Source organism: Lepisosteus platostomus, chromosome 2 (assembly GCF_059453375.1).
Source record: "Lepisosteus platostomus isolate fLepPlt1 chromosome 2, fLepPlt1.hap1, whole genome shotgun sequence".
Lineage (NCBI taxonomy): Eukaryota > Metazoa > Chordata > Actinopteri > Semionotiformes > Lepisosteidae > Lepisosteus > Lepisosteus platostomus.
The window spans coordinates 29,511,642-29,534,726 of NC_142612.1; the positions used below are offsets into that span (position 1 = coordinate 29,511,642).

General features: G+C 39.2%; 1 protein-coding gene and 1 long non-coding RNA gene across 7 annotated transcripts in view; both read right to left on the bottom strand.

Annotated features, from left to right (window-relative positions):
- LOC148676176 (dedicator of cytokinesis protein 9-like) overlaps window positions 1-23,085 on the bottom strand; it is a 158,807-nt gene that overhangs the window by 135,120 nt on the left and 602 nt on the right. The gene's annotated exons all lie outside the window — the stretch shown is intronic.
- On the bottom strand, window positions 382-22,605 carry LOC148676178 (uncharacterized). The gene is made up of 2 exons (XR_015926141.1): window positions 22,041-22,605; window positions 382-837 (listed from the first exon to the last, which is right to left on the bottom strand). It is a non-coding gene; the product is annotated as an uncharacterized LOC148676178 (long non-coding RNA).

Below are 23,085 nucleotides of genomic sequence, written 5' to 3' on the forward strand. Positions count from 1 at the left end.
ATAACAAGGGAGATTATTAAATGAACATGAAAATGAAGGGTACTGTAGGTAAAGTAAGAAAAGCCTAAAACTGGTACCGGTAAAATAAGAAGCACGGGAGCACACTTGCTTCATGAAAACAATACTTCATAAAAGCTGTCAAAAAAAAAAAAAGACTGCTCATGCTAAGTTTTTGTTGGCGTTTTTTTTTCCCCACTTAAGACCTAAAGGTCTTTGGATAGCTTTCACAATTACGGAAATTACAGGTTTTTCAGGAACACAGGTTTAGAGGTAATTAGCCAGGTAAAAATAGAAGTGTATAAAAACGGAGTCTCTCTTCAAAAATCATTTTTAGACAAGTCCAACACACCTAGACAAAAATAAATTGACTGGATTTAGAAATGCAGCTTTAGCTTGAGTTTTTTATTCATTTACTTTGCGCCAATGAATTTCCCTTTTCTCAAGAAACTGAAGGGACAAAGGTATATATTTCACCTTATTTGCCACCTAATTTATCTCTATAATGATGTTCACAGATCTGAACAGTTTTGTGGTATAGCTTTTGTGAACCATTTTTGTGGATTTTTTTAAAAATAAAACAACAAAACAGAACATCAAATACAAGACCTTTCTTCCATCTAAAACGTCTCCAGCCCCTAAGTGTCTTACTTAAGGACCCCCAAAATGATGACAATTTACAATGATGGGGCAACACTGGCACAATGGTTTGCATTGCTGTCTGGCTGGGACCCTCGGTTCAATGCCGGAACTGGGGTGCTATCTGTGTGGACTGTGTATGTTCTCCCTGCGTGGGTTTCCTCCAGGTGTACTGATTTCCTCCAACAGTCTGATGTACTCCTAAAACATAAAAGAGTGAGTTAGCTGGCTTCTTGGAAAAATGACCGTCGTGTGCGTGTTGGTGTATGCATGTGCCCTGCACAGGACTGGCGTCCTATATCTTGCCTCACATCCATGGCTTGCCGGGAGAAAGCAGTTGGAAAACCTACAGTATGTATGAAAGGATGGAATGATAACAATGGCAGAAGCACAATGCAATAAACAACATCTCTTCATGTCTGTACCCCCTCATTAATCGGAGTAGGAAAAAGGTCACTAGTATTATTATTTATTAGTTTATTAAATATCCCTTATATCAGGGTAGAAAACAGAAATAAGAACAAGCAAGGCAAGAACCCAGTAGTGACATGAAAACAACTGAGAGCATTTGTTTTATACCCGTTCAAAGGTCAACCTATGAAACTCCCTATGAAAACCTCACCGCGGAGTTATCATTAAACAAAAATGCCCAGACAAAGTTTAAGGTAGCACATCTAGACAATGAAACTCTCCAAAAATCTGCCTCATTCGGGGGACACTCAATACATGTAAGAAGTTGCCTTCAGCACCTAGTGAAAAAAGGTGCAGATCTGAGAACAAAGAAATGTCTGAGGGGCCCTGACTGTACATTCTATGTGGAAAAAGCAAGACACTCTGTATTAATTTCTGAACGCCAAATTTCCATTGTCCAATATAGGTTTTGAAAGAGAAAGCTGCTAGTGGCCAGACATGATTTCAAAGATTTTAGTTATATAAATGATAACTACTATTTTAGCATCTGTTCATTTTATCAAAGGAGTACAAGGAATGAGCACCTTGCAAACTACTGAGCGTAGGACAACAGATAAATCTTTGATCTGAGCAAATGCAGAAGGATGGTTTTGGATATTTTTCATGACCGACTTCCCATTTAATGGTGTTGATGTTAAAGAACGTCTCTCACAGCTTCATTAACCCGCGCTTAGCAGCCCCTCCACAAATCCGTGGTCATCACTTTGAACAGTGACTTGATCTAAGCCTATTTTTTCCTGAAGAGTATACAGCAGGAAGCGAATGGGTTGAGTCAGCCTTGAGTTAATCAAAGTGGCCTGCATTTAGCACCATGCGACAAGGCCAAAACTTTAAGATCACAGGATGAATGGTTACACCCAAAAATCAAAAACTCTACACCGACACGGATGTTTAGAAGGCTGTTCTCCAAAAAAAGGATTTGAAAGAAACTCTTAGACATATGATTTGTAACTCACAGAAGGGCAGCTAGGGTCATGACATGCCAATCTAGGAACAGCATTTTAAGTGACCAATGAATTAAGTCAGTCAGTTATATTTTATATTTTAGAGAAATAATAGTCTCAATTTATAAATATTGAATCACCTCATTTGAACCAGCCAATTCACACAATTGGCTTATTGTCAGATCTTGGCTCACAACTACAAACCTCGTGATTGCAAACATGGGAAAATGAAGAAGTACAGACAGACTCCTCAGACCTGCCTACCTTTACAGCTAGCACCGACCGGAAGAGAGATGCATCACTCACTGACCGCATTGCTAGCCTGCAAGTGCCTAAGGTGCCACGATTTCTGGCTATGCCGCAGAGACATCTGGCCACTTATCTCACCCCAGCTTCGTATGTCACTACTTGGGGGAATCCAAGTCACAGATTGCTACTTACATGTTATAAAATAACATGGCTCAAACCCATGATCATAGAGCTGAGCTGATTGCCTGGCATGGCCATCACCCAGCTGGAAATGTCAGTTTAAATAGTTAAGTAGGACCATAAGAACAAGTGAACTACTGTAGATCCACTGGCTGACAACTACTGTATATGACTCCTCAGTTTCCACACATCACCCTTTGTATGTTGGTGCAAAGAATGAAGCCCAATTGTACATATGAGTGTGGGCAAGGAATATTTACACCATAGCAGCCTCGGCAGCCTCATGGTAAATGCGTGCTACGACCACCCGCCATTCTTGTTTGGCTTTCTAATAAATTACCCATCTGTATGCGAACAAGCTGAAGCACAGCAAGTCATTACTGCAGCTCTGAGTATTTTAGTCTCCTGGAAACTACAGTATCTAAATGGAGTGCAATTTTGCAGACAAGCCTCAACAAGACTGAAAGCAGCCAGCATTAACTAAAAACAGCATATGTTCCTGTGGACTAAAAAACTGAAATATTGATCACACAGCCTCTCTGGAAAAGTTTTTATTTTTTTGTCAACATTCGATTTTCAGGGTTTTTGGAAGATATTGCAAAACCAAAAAAAAAATCTAAAGATCTCTTTTGTGTGCCTTAAACAGTGACAAATTAGAGGTTTTACATTGTGCAGGAAAAAATGTCTGGTTTCTTCGTTCAAGAGTGTTAATGCATCTAGTCTGAAATGAACAGCTATTTCTGAACAACTGAGCCCAAGATCAGAGCTGGGAATTAAGTAGGATCTTAAAATTATATTGTAATCTTATTCTGTATAACTGTGAGGCAAGACAAAACCTTCTAGGATAATTATAAAGCATAAAAAGAAATGGAAGACAAATGCAGCCTTCCTCAGCTTAAAAGAGTAGTAAATGCATTCAGTGGCAATTTAAAAATCTGAACAAATAAATTTTCATTCAATTCACCAAAGCTTCCTTTATTTTCCATAAGAACTGAATGTCCTAAGGATAATGCATGAATAACCTTCCAAGTGGTTCACAGAATTTTCTATATCAGGTCACAATGATCTTACGTAGGAACAAGTAAAGGTTTATTCCAAGCTGAAAAGAGAAGCAAGGAAACACAACGTTTCAGCTCCTTTCTTCTCTTTTCAGCAAGGAATAAACATTTGCTTGTTCCTTTGCAGCCTGCGCATGCTGACATGGCCACCTACTTGAACATGTTCTTATGTAGTATCTTTTAAGTACTCTTTTTAGACTTCATGGTTTCAAAGATAGCTCCATAATCGTACGATGTTCATCTATTTCTAAACAGAAACTAAATCGACAATTAAAATTATTAATTAAGTGTATTAATTAAGTATTAATCTATTTTACTACTTTGTGCCATAAAAACAGGGACCTGCAATGGCTCTAAAGTACTAAAAGGACTTTTATACTGCAGTGGTGGCACAGAGGGACAACAGAGCTATCTTAAAAGAGATCTTTGAATTTTCCTCCCTTTAAAAACTTAGTTTACCAAAACAATCAATGAACCAACAATTCTGAAGCTTTTGAAGAGCTGACTAAAAGTTATTATTACAGTTCTCTTATATTAATGATCTACCTTAGCCTACAGACTACAATAAACTGCTGCTGTAACTTCATTAACTACTCCACTTAGGAAAAAAAAGTTCTCACATTGTCATAGATGATTTATATTACGAGTGAATGAAAGGTAGCAAATTCAGAAACAGGCAGACTGTGAAAACCAAGAAAATACACAGGAATCACTTTTTGTAATCAGTAAATTTGTCATTTTATTAGCTTTATCCTGTGAATGGGATACAGTATGTGATGGCGTAAGGCATGTTTAAAGGGAATAATTAGGACCACAGATGTGTGTAGTTGACAAGCTGGAATTCAACAGATGCAAAGCAAAAGATTCAAAAGCACAAACACTTGCTATTGAGAATTTACCAACTGTAATTAATAGCATGCTAAATTATACTCATTTGACAATCACCATTAGAAATGAATATCTATATGACAACAGTAAGTGTTCTAAATTGCAGATGTATACAATATACAATATATATGAAGATGTATCAATGCTACTGTAGGTGCCTTAAAATTATTGGCTTATTTGGATTAATTTAACAGCTAGACGCTGGTATTCAGATGCTGCTACTTTAAACTTAGAAAACCTGCTCAAATGCCCTCAGGACATCCATGGCCTTAACCAAAACTCACTTCTTTCTAAGAAAAAGATGTATACGCTCCATAGAATGGCATTAAAAGACTAAGTGCAATAGTCTTTTCCTAAAAATTTAGCCCCTTCCTAAAAAAGCATCTCTTTCACAATGTAATGTAAATTTAGAATTACAACAGAAATGTAAAAATGTCTACAAATGTAAAAAAAGAGAATATATTCTATTACAATTAACAATAACCATTTGCAAAATTTGCAAAAATGTGTGAAACTAAAATAGGAAGTAAAGAATTAAAAGAGAGCCATTAATAATGACCATTTCATATAGTCTGCCACTGCCTTGCTGCTAAGTATGCAATTTATATTCCGGCAGACATCACCTCTGTCTCATACAATTCAACAGAAACTCAATGACATTCCAGATCAACAAGAAATTCATTGTACCTACGCAGCACATTGCCTCCATCACAACACGAGGAGAATATTCAACAGAGACACTGTGGAAAGCTCCAGTACTGTAAGCAAGTCTTTTTGATGTGCACTTTCACATGGATACACAGCTTCTACCAAAACAAACTGCAAGATCAAGTTGGAGGAAAACGGGGGATATTCTGACTGAGTGCAAAACGTTCTCCTTTTGAGACCAAATCAATTGATTCTGATAATAATATATCCTTACATAGTGCCCATTCCTGGTTCTACTACCGATTCATTAGCCTTCTTTGTTGTAAAATGTTCGGCTGGAGATCACGGACTGCGTTTCATTGATTTCCCAAACTTATACCGACTTAAGCACGAATGGAGAATATTTTACAATTAGTTTAGAACACAAATGAGAAGACATCATTCAACCCATCTAGTCCATTTGGTAGACCTTAACTAATTAATCACAGGATGATCGGCTTGAGAATTGCAAGGTACCTTATGCAACATTCCCACAATCCTCTGGGTAAAGAAGTGCCTCCTATCCATGATCTTAAATGTACTTCCTTGTAGTTTTCTGCTTATGACCTCTATTTCATGTTTCCATGCTTATTTTGAAGAAGACCACTGGGTTCATTTTGACAATGCCTTTGAGGATTTTGAATACTTAGAACAAATTTCATAGTAGCCTTCTCTATTGGAGACAATGCCATTTCAGCTTTTATCCTGTCAGAATAGGACATTCTTTTCAACATCAGCAAGTTTCTGATTGCTTTGCACTGGACTGATGCAGCAATATCTTTTTTGAAAACTATTCTAAATGAGGTATTACTAGTGCACCATACAATTTTAACATAATATACCCCGATTTGATTTCTAAAGATCTAAACAGAAAGATAAAAATTAGATATGTTTCTTTAATTAAAAAAAAATACTTTTTGGTGCGGTTACCATTGCCATTATTTTAAACTCTCATTTTATTCTCATAAAAGTAGCAAGTTGAGAACCTAAGACAAGTTCTTTCATGATTTATGAAACAGAATGTACACTAACATTATTCACCTTGATAAAACATCACTTTATGGGTTGACTTTCTACAAAGGAGAACAATTAGCTTTAATTCTTATTGTACCTTATTGTTCCTCTTCCAGAAGTAAAAGCTCTATCAGTATTGCACTGTTATCCTACGATACTTCACTTCAGCAAGCAGCAACACTTGTTCACAATTACAGTGGGTAAAATAAGCCTTTCATCCATGCCATTTCAACCCAACACAACCTCAATCCAAGACACCAGAAAACCTCACCAACATGTAACCACAAAAGGCAGTCCAAAACACCAAACAGTGCTTGCCAACAGGAAAAAGCAATCTGTTTCGTCTCTTTCCAGAGCTCCTGGATTTACGGTAACCCCATTTCATTTCCAATACTTTATACCTCCATCAAGAACAGCGGTGCGACCATAATTGCTTGTTTCACTGAGTCAGCAACTACATTGCTTTTTCAAGCACAGGATGTCCACTTTATCTTGCCCATGTTCTCAGAACTGGGGCCTGTTTACTTGGTCATGTTTTCCAAATGCAGTAAATGGGAAATAGGAAGTCATGGGCACTAACAATGGTAAGAACCAGATGATGAGGTGATTGTCCAGCTGCAAGCATGATTTTGTTTTCTGTTGCTTAGGTTATGGTCCCTATCTGCAGCTTCAGTAAGCTAAGACTGATGCATAATTAAGGGGGGCATCCTGTTGTAGCATTTATGAAAACAAACATTTATTTAGCAAAACCACTTCAGATAGGTTGCTGTACTCTAATTCAATGCTATTTGAACAAAAAACCTGGCTCATGGTTTATGACCAGTCTCAGTCACAGCACATTGGACAGACATAAATGGTGTATTACGAGCAATACGACTGCAACTAATTTTCCACTTATGTGCATGAGGCAACCCTTAGTCGAATTTAGACACCTCGGCACATTGAGAAAGAGAATAAAAGTCTCACTAATATGAGGTAAGCGAGTACATTGACTTCTTAGAGCACAAGCATGGTGCAATTTCCTTTAAACTCACCACAAAAAGGTTTTCTTTACAGCAAAACACATTAAGGGCTACACAGGTTTTCACAAGCATTCCTCACCATTATATTGGTGATTCTACTAATATATCCATCTTAGCCTAAGAAATGTTTCTAAGCCAGCCTAGCACTCAAACAGAGTTCAGAGTCAGAGTTCAAAGACCAGATCATTAAGCGTGGTGACTAGTCTGGATGGAACTATCGTGTTAAAGGTGTAGCTATAATCAATGAATAGCATTCTAACATCTGTCTCTTTATCACCCAAATTAGCCAAGACGGTGTGAAGAGCCAGGGAAATAGCATTGTCAGTGGACCCAATATACAAACTGCAGGGGGTCTAATTACTCAGATACCATAGTGTTAATATGCCTCATGACCAGCATTTCATTACAGTAGAGGTGAGTGCTACTGGTCTGTAATCATTAAAACAGGTCACAGCTTTTTTCTTTGCTGCTGGTATAATACTGTTTTTTTTTAAACGCATGGGAAGAGAGGATTGTAAAAGTAATATATTAAAAATCTGCATTAAAAACTGTGGCCAATTGGTCAACAAAGGACCTTCCAGGAACACCATCCGGGCTAGTTGCCTCCTATACATCACCCATCAACAGGTTGCCCTGACATTAGTCGCCGTGACAGAAACTTCCACAACTATGCATTTCAATTACCACCTTTGTCACAACATAAAGAAAAGACTTAGTAGTTCAGGTGGGTAGCTGCGTCAGCATGCATAGGCTGCAAAGGAACAAATAATAGGTTTATTCCATGGTGAAAAAAAGAAGAAAGAGAACATAACGTTTCGGCCGTGGAGCCTTCTTCAGGTGTGAGAGAGACAGGGCAGTAGGCAAAGGTAAAGTAGCGGGAGAACAAAGGTTGGGAGGGAGGAGGAGTGAGAGGCAGGAGCAGGGGACAGAAAGAGAGGCCAATCAAGAGGTGTGAAGTCAGAATGGGTGCAGAGAGGTGTGAAATGAAACTTCCAATGAATGGAGAAAATTTAAAAGAACAGTAGTCTGTCGTTAAGGGAAGGGAGAATGTGTGATCCTAGCTGCAGAATAATTTTAGTTTCGGTGGTCTTCCTGATGTATGAGTTCGGAAAACCGTCTTTGAGAACACAGACGGAGAGATTAGAGTGGTCGTGGCCGTCAGAGGTGAAATGAGAAACAATGGGCTTGGAGAGATCTTTAATCTTCACAGCCCTGACGTGTTCTCTGAAGCGGTCTCCGAGTCTCCTTCCTGTTTCTCCAATGTAGATGGCTGGGCATTTACTGCAAGAGATACAGTAAATAAGGTTGGTGGAGGTACAAGATGCTGTCTGGGTGATCCGGAATTGTCCTGAGGGGCCTTGAATGAGTGTGGTGGTGGCTGTGTACTTGCAGGTGATACAGCGAGCTCTGTTGCAAGGGAAAGTGCCTGGTGTGGATGGTTGTTGAGGGCGGTCAAGGAAGCTGTGAACAAGGAGGTTACGCAGATTAGGTGGTCGGCGATATGAGATGATAGGGCGATCAGAAAAGAGGGCCCCGATGGAGGGATCATCCTGTAGGATGGAAAAGTTGTGGTTAATGGTCCTGGGGATAGGAAGTGTGTTAGGGTGGTAAGGAAGCACCAAAGGAATGCGGTTGTTACGGTGGGAGTTCCTGATCGGGTTGATGGTCCGGGGGGTGTTTTTGGCTCGGGCAAGGGCCCTGTCAATCACACTGCTGGGGTATCCTCTGTTGATGAAAAATGAGTACATTTCGAGGGCTTGGTTCTCGAACTCGATGTTGGCGCTGCATAATCGTCGTAACCCAAGGAACTGTGAAAAAGGAAGAGAGTTTTTAGTGTGGTTGGGGTGAAATGAGCTGTACAGGAGGTAGCTGTGTGAATCCGTGGGTTTGTAATAAACTGAAGTGGCCAGTCGGGGGTAGTTGATAGAGAAGTTGATGTCTAGAAACGGAAGAGTAGTGGAAGATATGTTAACCGTATATTTGAGGGACAGGTGGAAGTTGGTGAAATGGTGCAGGAAGAACTCAAGCTGATCGTTGGAGCATGTGGCGGCACCGACGCAGTCATCAATATATCGTTTGTAGAGGTCAGGGACATAGCCAGTGTAGGAAGCGAAGAAGCGTTCTTCTACCCAGCCGACCCATGGGAACCAGCTATGCCAACATTTTTGTCCCTGACCTCTACAAATGACCTCTATACTGCGTCATCAATATATCTCTCTCACACCTGAAGAAGGCTCCACGGCCGAAACGTTGTGTTCTCTTTCTTCTTTTTTTCAGCATGGAATAAACCTATTACTTGTTCCTTTAAAGAAAAGACTTCGACCTACAAGTGTGACAGGTGTGAAACACACAAAAGCTGATCTGCTATGTAAACAAAACCTATGTTAGCCTTATTTACCCAATGTTAATGCAACAGTTTTTGGATTAACTGCTCCTGTAGCCTCCCCAAAGGTTGCATTAAACAAAAGACACTAAGAGGCCAGTTTCTTGTTCCTACTTCATGTTAACAGCTGCTTCTGATCAATTATCTTCTCCCAGTTTAGGGTTCTTTAATTTTTGTCAGTTATCCAATTAAACAGTCCGGGGGGGGGGGGGGGGGGGGATAACCCATAACATCTAGCAACAGGGCTATGGTTTCAAAATCAAGTTTTTTCTATTCTCTTGCTATGGCCAAATAAGGAAAGTCAGCAAGTGGCTCTTTTAAGCCTGGAGCACACTCAAAAGAGCTTTACATGTAACAGAATGCAAGGTAATGAAAAAGCATAAATATTGTGCCCCTTGGGATAACAGACTGAACCAGGATAAGTAATCTGTGAAAATGTTAATGTTTGATTGGGGAAAGATGATTTTTGTTACATTTCTTTATGTAAAATGGACCATAATATTACTCCATCCGAGCATTGCCTTATTACATCTAACAATTTAGGGTGATGGTGCCCATCGCAGCAAGAAACAGGCACATAGTGGGATTCATCTTGGATGGAATGCCAGTCCATCGCAGGGCAGACGGACACAAAACACAGACGCACTCACACCAGGGCCAATTTTCCCAGGAGCCAATTAACCAACCAGTATGTCTTTGGACTTCTCGTCCTCTTAGCTAAGATCAAGTGTGTCTTTGGACTGTGGGGGAAAACCTGGGCACCCAGTGGAAACCCACGCAAACAAGGGAAGATCATACAAAGAGCGACCCGGGTATGGAATTGAACCCAGGGTCCCAGCACTGCGAGGAGACGATGCTAACCACTGCCACCCAGAATATTCCTCTCCAATATAAAATTCAAGTTCAGCCTCTTATGAACATTCATTAATTACAAACAGGTGTATTTAAAATTAATCTCTCAAACATAAGTTAACAGAATTGCAATATTATACTAGTGTTATCTTTTCCGCCCTTTTGAGATAATCCTCAAAAGGATGTTACAAAGCTTCAAAACACTAAGGCAAAGAAACAATGAAAAATTTGGGCTAAAGGAAGAGTTCAAATACAGCAAACATCTTATATTGGTATTTTCTAATGCTATTGGATTAAGGGTCTCCATGTTGCTACTAAACAATTATCCATGAACAGACTCTTTCTTGGGGACAGCAACAGGAAACAGACTTATTAGGTGATGCAATTATGAACAATGCACTTTCATTCAATACAATTAAACTGTATCTACCGTCAAACATTACTCCTCTTTTTACAGCACAAATGAAAGGCATGTGCATCAATGCAAGAAGGCCACAGAGCTCACTCCACTGCACTTTGTGTGAACAGTACTTTCCCCCTTTCCTGCAGCAGCAGCAGAGAGGAGACAGGAGACAGCAGGCCTCACAGCCTGGATGGATTTGTTTCAGTGTGTCATCCATTATTAACTTCTCCCCCAGAAAATTAATCCGTCAGCAATCACTGCCGCTTCTAGGCAAATAGCTACCAGTGCTCTTCCTGGCTAGGCCAGTAAAAGATGAAACATGCAAACCAGTAACAAGCATAAATCACAAGTCTGCTCTAATTAATTTAACTGCTAATTGACTAGATTTGATTTCACTGTTGAAAGAAAACAACCATTTGCTTCTGCGTCCAAATAACTCATCTCACAAGGCTCTCGTTGTCAAATTGTGATGATAAGACCACATGTATTTAAGGTTCATTGTTAGCACTGCCAAAGAGATGACAAGGAAATTGTTTATTTTATTAATTTACCTACTTTTATGGGCCATAAAGAAAAAAAAAATAAAGTGGCAGGGTATGCAATTTGTACTGAAGTTTCACCGCTGGGCTGTCAGTGGTTTGTTCTTTGACCCTCTATAAATCAATCCTCCTGGAAACCTCAGGACTTGTGTGGGCAAGCTGCTTAATGCCAGCCTCGTACTTTGCTAAGCTCTTGACAGAGCTTCTGTTATATACTGTACCATCAAGCACAGCACAAATAATACCATTCAGGCAATACACCAAAATGTTGCTAAACTCCACTGAAATCCTGAATCTGTCTGAACACTAGATGACAGACTCAGGATTGAATCAGTTGGGGACCCTGGGAACGTGTTTGCACTTTCTACCTTTCAGAAATATCTCAACAGGTTCCACAGCTCCTGTATATTGTCTATAACTGCCACAGAAAACTGAAGCGTCACATTCATGAAGTCATGAATTGCATCAGAGAAACAAATCTCTACATCTCATTTCCTTTTTTTTTAACGAACACCCAACATTTTCAGTCATATTTCTGAATCTCATGTACATGAATACAAATACAGGGAAAACAAAATTAGTTACGAAGCAACACAAAGTGAGCGGCTTTTTGCAGAATGAGTTCTTTTATAGTGAACATTTTATGAAATGGGAGAATGTTGTACATCACACAGTGCCACTGTAAAGGCTCACTCCATCTGCAACGAAAGTGCCCCGAAGCACTAAAGTGGTTTAGTTGCCCTTTTTCCTATGCAAGCTGCAGCTGTCCATGAAGTTATCTTCTCTACAACTCAGGTGACAGCTCTGCAATGGAGAGGAATTTAAGCCTCAAGACAGACACTGACACTTGTTACCACGTATGCATCGTCTCCCAGTTTAGATGAGAACAAACTTTGACAGGTGTTGTGAAAAGCCAGGTCAAACTCAAACTGACAGCTGTGATGAATGAAATGTAATGTAAACCTCATGGGCCTTGCTTTGTACAAATGACCCTTCTGTACGTACAGTCTGAATCTCTTTTTTGATTTAACGTCCTGGAACTAACAGTTATTTAGTCAGCTATCGTTCTCTGTAAAGCAATACACTGTTAAGGCTACTCATTTTCTCGTGACTTGGTGAAATATTGATCAGAGCATCAGTGACGCCAGAGTGTAGCCAATACATCCCTCTGAGGCGTACAATAGCACATCTCATCTTGTTTTCATTTTAAAAGGCATGGACAATAACAGAATAACAATGACCTTAAACAAGAACAAAAAAAGAAAAAAATAATTTGTATCATGCACAAGTCAAATGGAAAAACAAGAAAGAAAAAAAAATGTATTGTTGTTAAAACATGAAGAGTTTGCCTAATAAAAAGAACACCTGACCAAAAACCGTCAGAATCCCATTGTTGAGAATCCCATTAGTGCTCCTACAGGTGCACTTTACAGTATCAGTTATTCATCACCCTGGTCCCTTAGAACTATAAAATTTACCTTAACATGTCTTTGAAGTGCTTTCCCCTGGAGATATAGTAATCTATTAAAAGACAGCTATTCTGGAGACAAGCTGGCAATGTACAGAAACCTCATTTTAAGGACAGAATAGAGGCTGGTTGTCTATAATCAGGTGCCAAAGTTGCAAGACTGAACTAGTTTTTATGTGATTGGTATAATACAATGCACATGCAGTTTAACAGGGAAAACATGCAACTAGGACCAATCTTACAAAAAAAAAGTCACGCTGTGATTCTAAGATCTACTAAGGCACTACTGCAGGAAATTGAACCGTTAATATTCTCTGAAATGTCTTTGGAGTTGCACACAAACTCGACAGTTTTTGGTGGGTAGTGAACGTCAAGGGATTAAGCTCAAATTATTTCTCTTGTTTCAGGATCCAAAGCAATATGTTTCTCAGGCTATTTTGCCAGGACCACTGGAAACATGAGTAGGTCCTGACACGGCAATCATTTTAGATTAACATTATCAGCCTCCTCATGTTAAATCCCAGGGCACACATAGGTTAGAAGGAAGAAAGACAGTGAGGATCCTCCAGTTTATAGGAGCTCAGAAAAATGTATCACTTCCAGGATCGTGAAGTTTAGTTTGTTTTTTTTCCCATTAACTTCATGTTTCCATGAAAGAGGTACACAAATTGTGAGCACCTACATGTACATTAGAAAGTGACCGCCAAGCCTGGGAAAGATTCCAGGAGGTCACTCTTAATAAAATTAAATAGAATAAAAACAGTGGAACACACAAGAAACTCCGACAAATCAGAAATACCTTTACCTGTTTTAATTTGAAACAATCTCTTCATTAATCAATTGAGCAAGTCATCTGTTAAGATGGTCCAAATGAATCTTCATGTTTTTAAGACATTGATGGTTTCAGTACAATTAAATTATCCATTTGCGACTCCCAACCCTGTGTCAGGGTTAGTCATCTCTGATTTATTCACAGGAGTGCCAGTGTGTGACTTCTGATTACTGCAGTGAGAAAAGAATCATGCTTCGCACCTGCAAAACACAGACAATGTAGCTTATCTCCTTCATGTTAACTGACCCTTCAATCCTGGCTATTCACAACAACATACAGCTTCATTTGACTTTTTTCAACAAATTCTAGGAAAAGTAAATGCATCAATTTGCAGCTACTGCACTGAGGACCATTCTTACAGAAACATTTTAAAGTGTGTTATCAATTTCTGTAGATACACTTTAAAATTAACGAAAGCAACTAGTGCTTTAACCACTGATAGCATTTTTGTTCCAATATCATTTTCCCAGTTTAGGCATCACAGCATGAAATGGGACCTAATAATTTCATTACTACTATGAACACAGGGCGTAAATCCCTATGAGGCAGAATTACATGATTAAATGATACAGGTTACTGCTACCACGTCTATGGCTGAAAGTTTTTATTACTGCTTATCTCACTAAGATATGGTTTCAGTTTCACTGTGCCTGTAGTCAGTAAAGAAGCTGCTGAAAGCAGCCACAGGGTCCACTGAAGCCAGCTGAAATCAGATTTGTGGCCTCATTATGGAAATGACTGCCTAATGTGACTATCTGGTACAATGGGATCTCAATGTGAAAATAGACAGTGTGCAAAAAAGAAATCAATGTTAATTGCCTAGAGTCACCTAGTGTCAGCTGGTGTGCCATGTTCCCACAAAATACACTCACCATATGACCGTAAAACCAGGAGAGAGGCAGAAACCTGACTTTTTACCATTATACAACTCCACAATCTGTGCCTTTCACTTAAATATATGCACATAAAATGTAAGCTAAACTATCAAAATAAAATCAGAAAAAAACAATAACTCCAACATGACTGAAGAGTATCACAGCACAAAATCTTTAATAACCATTTCTTTACATCCATTTTAACTTATACACATAAAATCCGTTCTATACAGCATCTTGTGAAAAAGAGTTCATGTAAACCTGTTTTTTACAACACTCACAGATACATGTAGCTGGCCCAACTAAACAGAATTGAGTTATAATGCTAAGAAAATGATGGGCTTTTACAGGCTTGAATACCAGTTCATCTGATTAATGACTCAGTCCGACAGAATAAACAGGAGTACCACCAGGACAGCAGGCCTGGGCACATGGCCATTAGCTAGAATATAACATGCACAGCTATTGATCATAATTACACAACTCTCGATATTATCAGCCTCTAAACTTCACACAGTCCCAGAGGACCAGACATGGCAAGTTCTTTTTATAGCAATTTTCTCTTTCTCTTTCTCATATCAGAAAGCCTGAAATCAACAGTCATTAGTAGCTGTGGGAACAACAGCAAGAACGAGTAACCGATAACAGTGGAATAGAAGGAGCTTATTACACCCCTAAAAGGCTTGGTACCTCTGGTTACCTCTTGGTACCTCTGGTTATTATTCTTCTTCTATATTTACTCAAGATCAAATAAATTGTTGCATCACGTTACCCATAGCAGATAAAGGGTAGCAAAACACTCCACCAATTCACAATTAATGGCAAATCCACGGTTTACAATATTTACAGCTACTGGATAAGGAAAACAAGAGGCCCATTACAGCTGTGCCCTGTGCACTGCAAGGCTTTGTGCTCAAACAATGAACAAAGAGCTGAATCCCATGCATGTGGTCAGATATTTCTCACCTGCTAGATGGAAAAGATTGGAACCACCAATACTGCATTAGCTATAATCAAATCATACTTTCTTTTAAAAAAAGCAAGTTTTGAAACACTCCAGGAAATTAATAACAATTGTTAAGACCCAGGTATCTAGCACTTCAGTTGGTTGTGATAATCTAAACCGCTGGTTTCTGAGCAGTTTTCTACAGTTACTGCGGTTTTCATTACAATGATCCAGGTTACGTAACGTTTCTAAAACCAGTTCTCAACACTCAAGAGGAAGGCCTACGTGGTTTCTGAGAGAAAATGCAAACAAGTTCCCAGTTTGATCTGTATCTGTCAGATCATCTTGCTATGTCTGGAATTCCAGGAAGAGAGCACCTCTGACAACTCGACCGATAATTAAAGAAAATCAGCTGATGCTGAAGAAATGAATAATCTAAATCCTGGCTATATTTTAAGCCCCTTTTTATTGATCACTTTAAGCCACCCAAGCTTTAATTTCTGAAAGTGAGGGTCTCCAAGCTGATATAGTCCAGCTCCTGTTACAAAAGACATCACTTGGTGGTTTTCACTGATACTACATCTTTATTGGAGTTGGCTGTTTTTGCACATGGGAAGTGTTTGTGTCTAAAATCAATCCTTTTTGTTTACAGCATGGCATTGCAATTACTTTAAAAAACATAGCATCTATGTGTAAAAAACTGCACTAATAAAAACACAGCCAAAAACATGAGTATTTAATCACTTCAAGAAAGACAAATTAAAAAAAGATTTGAACCTACTGTATGCAGCGAGAGAGATATTTAACCTGTAGACTGTGCCATTGAGATCCTCATAGCAAACTCCTTACACCTTTTTAAACAAAATGTTTGAACTGTGAGGCCTAATTTTTCCAAATTAGCTTTTTAAAGTCTCTTCGTACATAAAGGCATTTTCCAAGTCTATAACTGACAGATCACTGTCCACAACAAAAGAATGTCAGAATGTAGAATCACAAAAGATTTAAACCCCAGATTTAAGCTAAACCTAAACATGATGTTGTGGTATTCTGTTCTAATATATCCTCTGACAACACAGGTCTCGTCAAATCTTCACCAACTTCAGGCTAAACGTGTTCAGCAAGCAAGGCAAACTCACCTTACTTTTAAAGTCCAGCCCAACTTTCAACACTTCATAGTGCGCATTTCTGAAAAGGTATCTGCAGAATGATCATATACACAGTAAGTCACAGTTTTTTAGGTCAGCTTGCCGTTGCTCACCATGGAGGCAGGTCTTCCTTAGCGAGAATCAAGGTTTTCTGTAGACCACCCAGACGGACATCGGGGTATGTGAAGCGGTCATGCAAAACAGACTAATTGCTGTGCAGGACAGACCAATCAAGGTGAAGCTCCAAGTGGGATGGTCTCCAATCACTACAGAATCCAACTTCTAGTGATAGTTGTCTACTTCGCTTGCTGTCCTTCCTGGGGGCTTATTCTGACATGACAATATTCCACCATTTCACAATTCATGGTAAATTCATAGTTACTAGATAAGGAACATCATCAAACATTATAACTGTGTCCTGTGGTTTTTACTGTGACATGTAAAAGTGACAGTTATACCATGGATGTTCTGCTGACCAGAAAAAACCCTACGGAGCAGTTGCAGAATGAGCTGTGACAATGTGAGGCGCAGAGACCAATGAAAAGGCACATGCTTATCCAAGGTCTACAAGAGACACAGGAAAGAACCCTGCAAGATAGCATCTGCAACCTGGTGCAGAGCATGCACCACAGATGTACATCTACTGCTTCCAATAGATGTGTGGCTACACATACAAATAGTGGCAACACTGTACAAATGACAGTACCAGGAAACAGGCTTGGCACCTCAGTACCTATTTGACGTAACGTCATCTGCACCTCACAAGCTTCATTTGTCTGGCTCTGGGCTCCTGTTCACCCCCCAGGCTCGTCTACATTCTATAGGTTAGAGAGTGCCTTTTCTTGTTATACCCCAAAGCTCTGGAATTCTATCCCCAAAAGACTATGAGAGAGTCACCTTTCCTGAGAGCTTTCAAATACAGACTGCATACCTTCTTCTTCAAAAGGGATTTTACTCAAATAAATTGCACTATAGCAGGAATCCTTAAAAATAGGTAATAGGATTGATATTTCCACAAAGAAATAGTGTATAAAAATAGATGCATTTTACTTTTAGCCTACTTGTGAATTTCCTCTTTCCCATAATACTCATACGTCTGGCTGTAAGAGAAGTGCATGCTGTTTGTATTGGACGAGCAGACAGGCAAGCATCTGCGGATCGAATAGTAATATCCCTTATTTTCTCCGTCTCCCTACAGCATACACTTTCTTCCACAAGAGGCATAATGGAGCAAAATGTGTACTGGCAAGTCGAAAGTAACAGTATAACAATGTCATAAAAGCAGTAGCACGGCAATTAATCAATTTATAAGCAATTACCCCATTTACCCACTAGATTTGTCCCTGACAGCCAAAGGTGCATCTCTACACCAGCAGTTTCTTGATTTATGGGTTTGACAACAACAATTTAACTTCACACTTCATGGAGTGAAAATAGTTTATTTCGTAAACCACCTACAGTATATAAATGTTTCCCCGAGAACGGCCTACAATACCACTTCTTATTTAGCCACCTCTTGATGCGGCTGGGAATGTGCTTGGTAAGCATCAGCTCCATGACACAAAACACCTGCATCGGATTCCTGGTTAGCAGGTTGTGATCGATTAAATGTGCTGCTAGATTCCAAGCAAGACGGGGCTACAGTTGATAAAGTAAAAAAAAATTGAGCACCATTTCTGTACAGTAAGACACTGATAATGCTGGTATTTCTCATTAAAACATTTGGTTAATTTACAGGTTGACATCTTCCACACCTCCGCCCACTCATTCTCACGTTTGCATTCTGTAGATCTCCTTACCCACCCCCTTGCCTCACATTCCTGCTTTCTTCCTCATTCCAGAGATTAAGGATCTATTCATATTTTAATGAGTGCCACTTTTTAATAGATAGGAACTTGTCCAACCCTGAGCACCGGTTTGCTAGATGAAAGATGGTGGTTATGCTTGCATTCAGCTAAACAGGCCAGGCTGAAGAGACCAGATGGCTGGACCACTTATCAAGCTGGAAACTTCCAGAAGATGACCAGCAGCATGTGTGACCATGAGCTATACAGAAAAAAAACAGTGATGTTCAGTAAAGGAACAAGTGAGGGATATGGCAGGAGCCTGGAGAAAAGCAATAAGAGGTGTGAGCGAGTGAAAGCACACAGTCCACCACTGGAATCCTCCTTGATGAGCCAAAGCCTCAGATATTAAGTACAGAAGAGACCTAGAGTAAAGGTGAGGTTAGGAGCTCTATTTTCATGTTTGTGGAACTATTTTTCCCCTTTTTAAAAATCTACTGGGTAATATTTTTGTTATACGCCATAAGTGGTCTCTTTTAGATGACACCTTTGTATTTTGTTTGTGAAAGGAGTCTCACCTACCCTTGTGAAGATTTAGATAAGATCACTTTATTAGCCTTATACTATTTCTTGTATTAGGAATTTGTCTTTTCGCATTCCCAAACTTGCTCTCCATGAGACACACAGACAGGGAGAGAAGCTTCGGGTCAGAGCACAGGGTCAGCCATTTATACAGTGCCCCTGGAGCAGCTAGGGTTCAGGGCCTTGCTCAGGGGCCCAACGGACTAGGATTCCTCTGCCGGCCACTGCATATGAACCGGCAACCTTCCAGCCACAGGCGCATGGTCTTAGCCTCAGAGCCACCACACTGCCCCCACTGTCCGCTTCTTGAGTTGTCAATATGAAGGATGTAGTGGAGTAGGTCAACTATAAGGTGCTGAACTCTCTTCTACTATTAATGTATCAGTTTCTGTAGTTTGGGTCCATGTTGACTACCATAAGGCTACAAACAAGAGGAGGCCACTCAGCCTATTCATACCAATTTTGAAGTAGCTAATTGACCCAAGAAATCTTATCTAGAGGATTCCTGAAAGAAACTGATGCACATGGTAGTGCATTTAAAATCAGAGAACAGGATGATTTCATTATGCAAAGGTTGGCTGGAGTAGAGATCAAGCTGTCCAACCATATTTTGGTTAAACTCATGCCACAGCTTCTTTCAAGAAACGGCTCAATGTGACCCTCAGATCAATTAGCTACTAGCAGCCAAATCACAGTTTTCTGTAAATATGTTCCCAGATATTGTTTGCATGTTTGTTTGTTTATTAACAAAGCTGCTTTGCTCAGGAAGAAGAAAGAGAGTAACTATGTTTTCTACTGTATGACTGCTTGTTTCTCTTAACCTACAACAGATACTAAACCTATGTTCTCCTTTTGGATATAATGTTGGAGTTTGGAACTGTTCAGAATACTACAGTACATTCTGAATTACTGCACTTAAACGGCCTGACGGCCTGAGTCTTACTGAACAGACCTATACTGTACATAATCGGTTTAGTGCTGTTTCGTTCAGCCCTCATCATAACCAGACTGAAGCTCATTTTACTCTTTTTTAAGTTACTTAAGACATGAATTTGACAATACCATCTATGGGCATTAACTATCATGTCAGTGCAACCTCCTGAAGTTAACAAAATTTACTTTGTAGCCACATAAAAAGGGCTTGTGAATAATTATTCTACAGCTAGCCAATTTACAGTGTTAAAGCCATTTCTGAATCCAAACCAGAACAGTATAAGTTCATAAGTTCATAAGTAGTCATGGAACGTTTTATCAAGATATTATTAAACTGTACCAAGAAAACTCATGATCCCTGAACTTTTCCCACTATTTTTAAGACATTACTTTTCCTATACTATCAAACTACAAATCACAAATTGCTCCGGCTGTTTTCCTCTACCATTGTCTATGTTCTGGTTTTATGCTTCATGCAGTTTTGTGGGTCCTGACTAAACTCGCAGCCGGCACACACTGGAATGAATAAATAATAAAAAGGTGGGGGTATATGTGTCTGGGATTGCAGCGCAGGATTCCATTTCTCTTCCTGCCACAACCTGGCCAGTATCCGTTTCTGTAACCTAGCAACTTTGTCAGGAAAGTTAGAACAATTGCTCCTTAACAACAAGACACAAAAAGGGTCTTGAATGGCTTTCATTCAAGCTTTTAAAACATTGATGTTGCAATGTTTTATTAAGTTGAATGTGCCTAAGGAGTAAGGACGATTTTTAGTCTTAATTTCTGGGAAAGGTTATAGCCACACATGCAGTGTGGACTGAAACAAAACCATTTACAGTATATCCAGGGCGTCTTTGTGGTGGAATTTCCTATTTGAAGTTCACAGAGCTGCCAGCCCTTGCGGCCTGTGAAGGACTGATTAATACAGGTGTGCCAGACTCAGTTCCTGGAGGATCTAGTGTCCTCTGGATTTTGTTCCTTCGTGAGCTCTCCATTACATAGTGGAGCTAATTATTTAATTAACCGCATATGTTTAAGACATACTTATAACTTGGCTATCAAGAGTTTACAAAGCATCTACCGTTAATGAGGCGTTTTGAGGAATCAACTGCAAGAGACCTCGGGCAGTTGATTATGTATATGTCTAAGAAAATAATCAGGTTATTGTTTAAGTGAGTACTCAGTTTGGAAGACAAAAAATACTGTAGCAGGCCCTCCAGGTAGTACATCTGACACCCCTGGATTAAAAGCAGATGTCTATCCATCCTTTATAATGTCAGTTGTGCATCTTTTTCTCACTAGTCTCACCAGCTAGAGCTGAAGATGTACTGAGTCTTGAGGGACATGATAAGCTCTCTCTTTATCTGGTCTCCTGGGACGCCGTGGCACCAGTGCCCATTAACATTCTAAGATTGCTGTGGCAAACTGCAGCACTTTCTGTTGTTCGTGCCAGCCTGCAGAAATAGAACTACTGTATAGTCTGTCACTGATAGAATCCTTTTCAGCACTTCACCCGGGACCTGCAGAAACCTACATTTGCAATGAAATTATTATTTATTCAACCAAGACTCGAAATGTCCAGATACCAGGAGATCTGACCATTATCAACAAAAAAATGGAAACTGACTCATCGCTCTTAATGCACCACTATCACTGCATGTATAGTATATTATGTTCAATATGAAGTCATCAGATGTATCAGACTCAGAAAAATTATTTGAATGGCTCTTTACTAAATATGCAGTAAAATCCCATTTTGCAAAACTGATACATTTCTTGTTTCAGAAATGTAATGCACCTAGTATGCACAGAAAAATAAGACAGGAAATAATATATAATTGTCACTGATGCTGTATAAGCCCTTAAAAGAAAATACATGTAATAAAATTAGAAGAGTACTGCCTCTCATCACAGACTCAACATTTTTCCTAAAAAACAAAAGGTAGAATGTTACTTGTACAAGACAAAAGCAAATACAGTACAGTCAAGGATGACACTAGTATGCTACTGTACCCATCCAATAACAAAAGCTTATTTTCACTCAAAATCATCCAGAAACAGTTTGTTTTTCAACCACAACACCCAAAACAGGAAAAACAGTTTGGAAGGGAATATTCTCTCAAATATTCAGTCTAATGAATGCTCTCACCAGGACAACTGCACGTCATTCAATGAGCATAATAAACTCATCGCCCGGTAAAGAGAAACAATGGCTTTCGTTCACTCACTGCAACCGGGAAGTATTGCTTTTTCCACTCTCTGGGAAGTGTGCCCCCATTTCTGTGCCTGCTGATGGCAACAATATATGCTTTTGCACTAGCCGGGGCTTTTCGTCACAAACAGAAAGTGACCGACAGGAAGAACTGCCGCATGACTTTTTTTAAACAAACGAAAGCGACACTAGCATGGGTGGTGTACACAGCCGGGTTAAGCCAATTGCGATTGCTCAATTTTAGGTAAACTTTCTGGAAAAGTTCTGAGATCTTAAAACGAAAAAATACGAAATGCGAAACGTCCACTTTCCATTCAGCTCAAAATAATCCATTGACGCTCCTAATGCGGGACATGCCTAATTATATTTGCATTTGAAAACCAACAAATAACGTTTATATATTAACCAAAACAATTCAGTCGAGTATTATGTTCCGAACTGTGATTTTATAAGATATTTAATTATCAGAATTAAGACTGGTTATTTCTAGGGCACAAGTTGAAACAAGTTCATACATGCACAGAAGCATTTTTGTAGCTCCCGAATAACATATTTCCAATGGAAGTTATTGTAATGAATCTTTTTTAGTCTAACTACAGTATGTCATACTATGGACTGTGGGAAAAGGTAGCAAAATTGTTTCTGATAGGCTTTGAAATTAGCAAAAGTGGCAAGTGTTGCGCTTAAATTAAGCAGTAACATAATGGCAGTGCTCACGCATGGTCACATTTAATATAAACATATTTTCTATGTATTTCAAATGCAGCTGTATTTACAAATACTTTAACCACAAACGTGATACATTGTATTTCAGAAGAGATGTTTTTAATAAGAAAATTTTCAGACAATGTTGTAAGAAATTACATTTTACCTAGAGCGCATTCATATACAACTACTGTAACTGCAAGCAATGAGGTTTTTACAAATCATTTTAAACTACTCCTATAATTAAACTGCCTCATATAGAATGATCCTCTTCTTA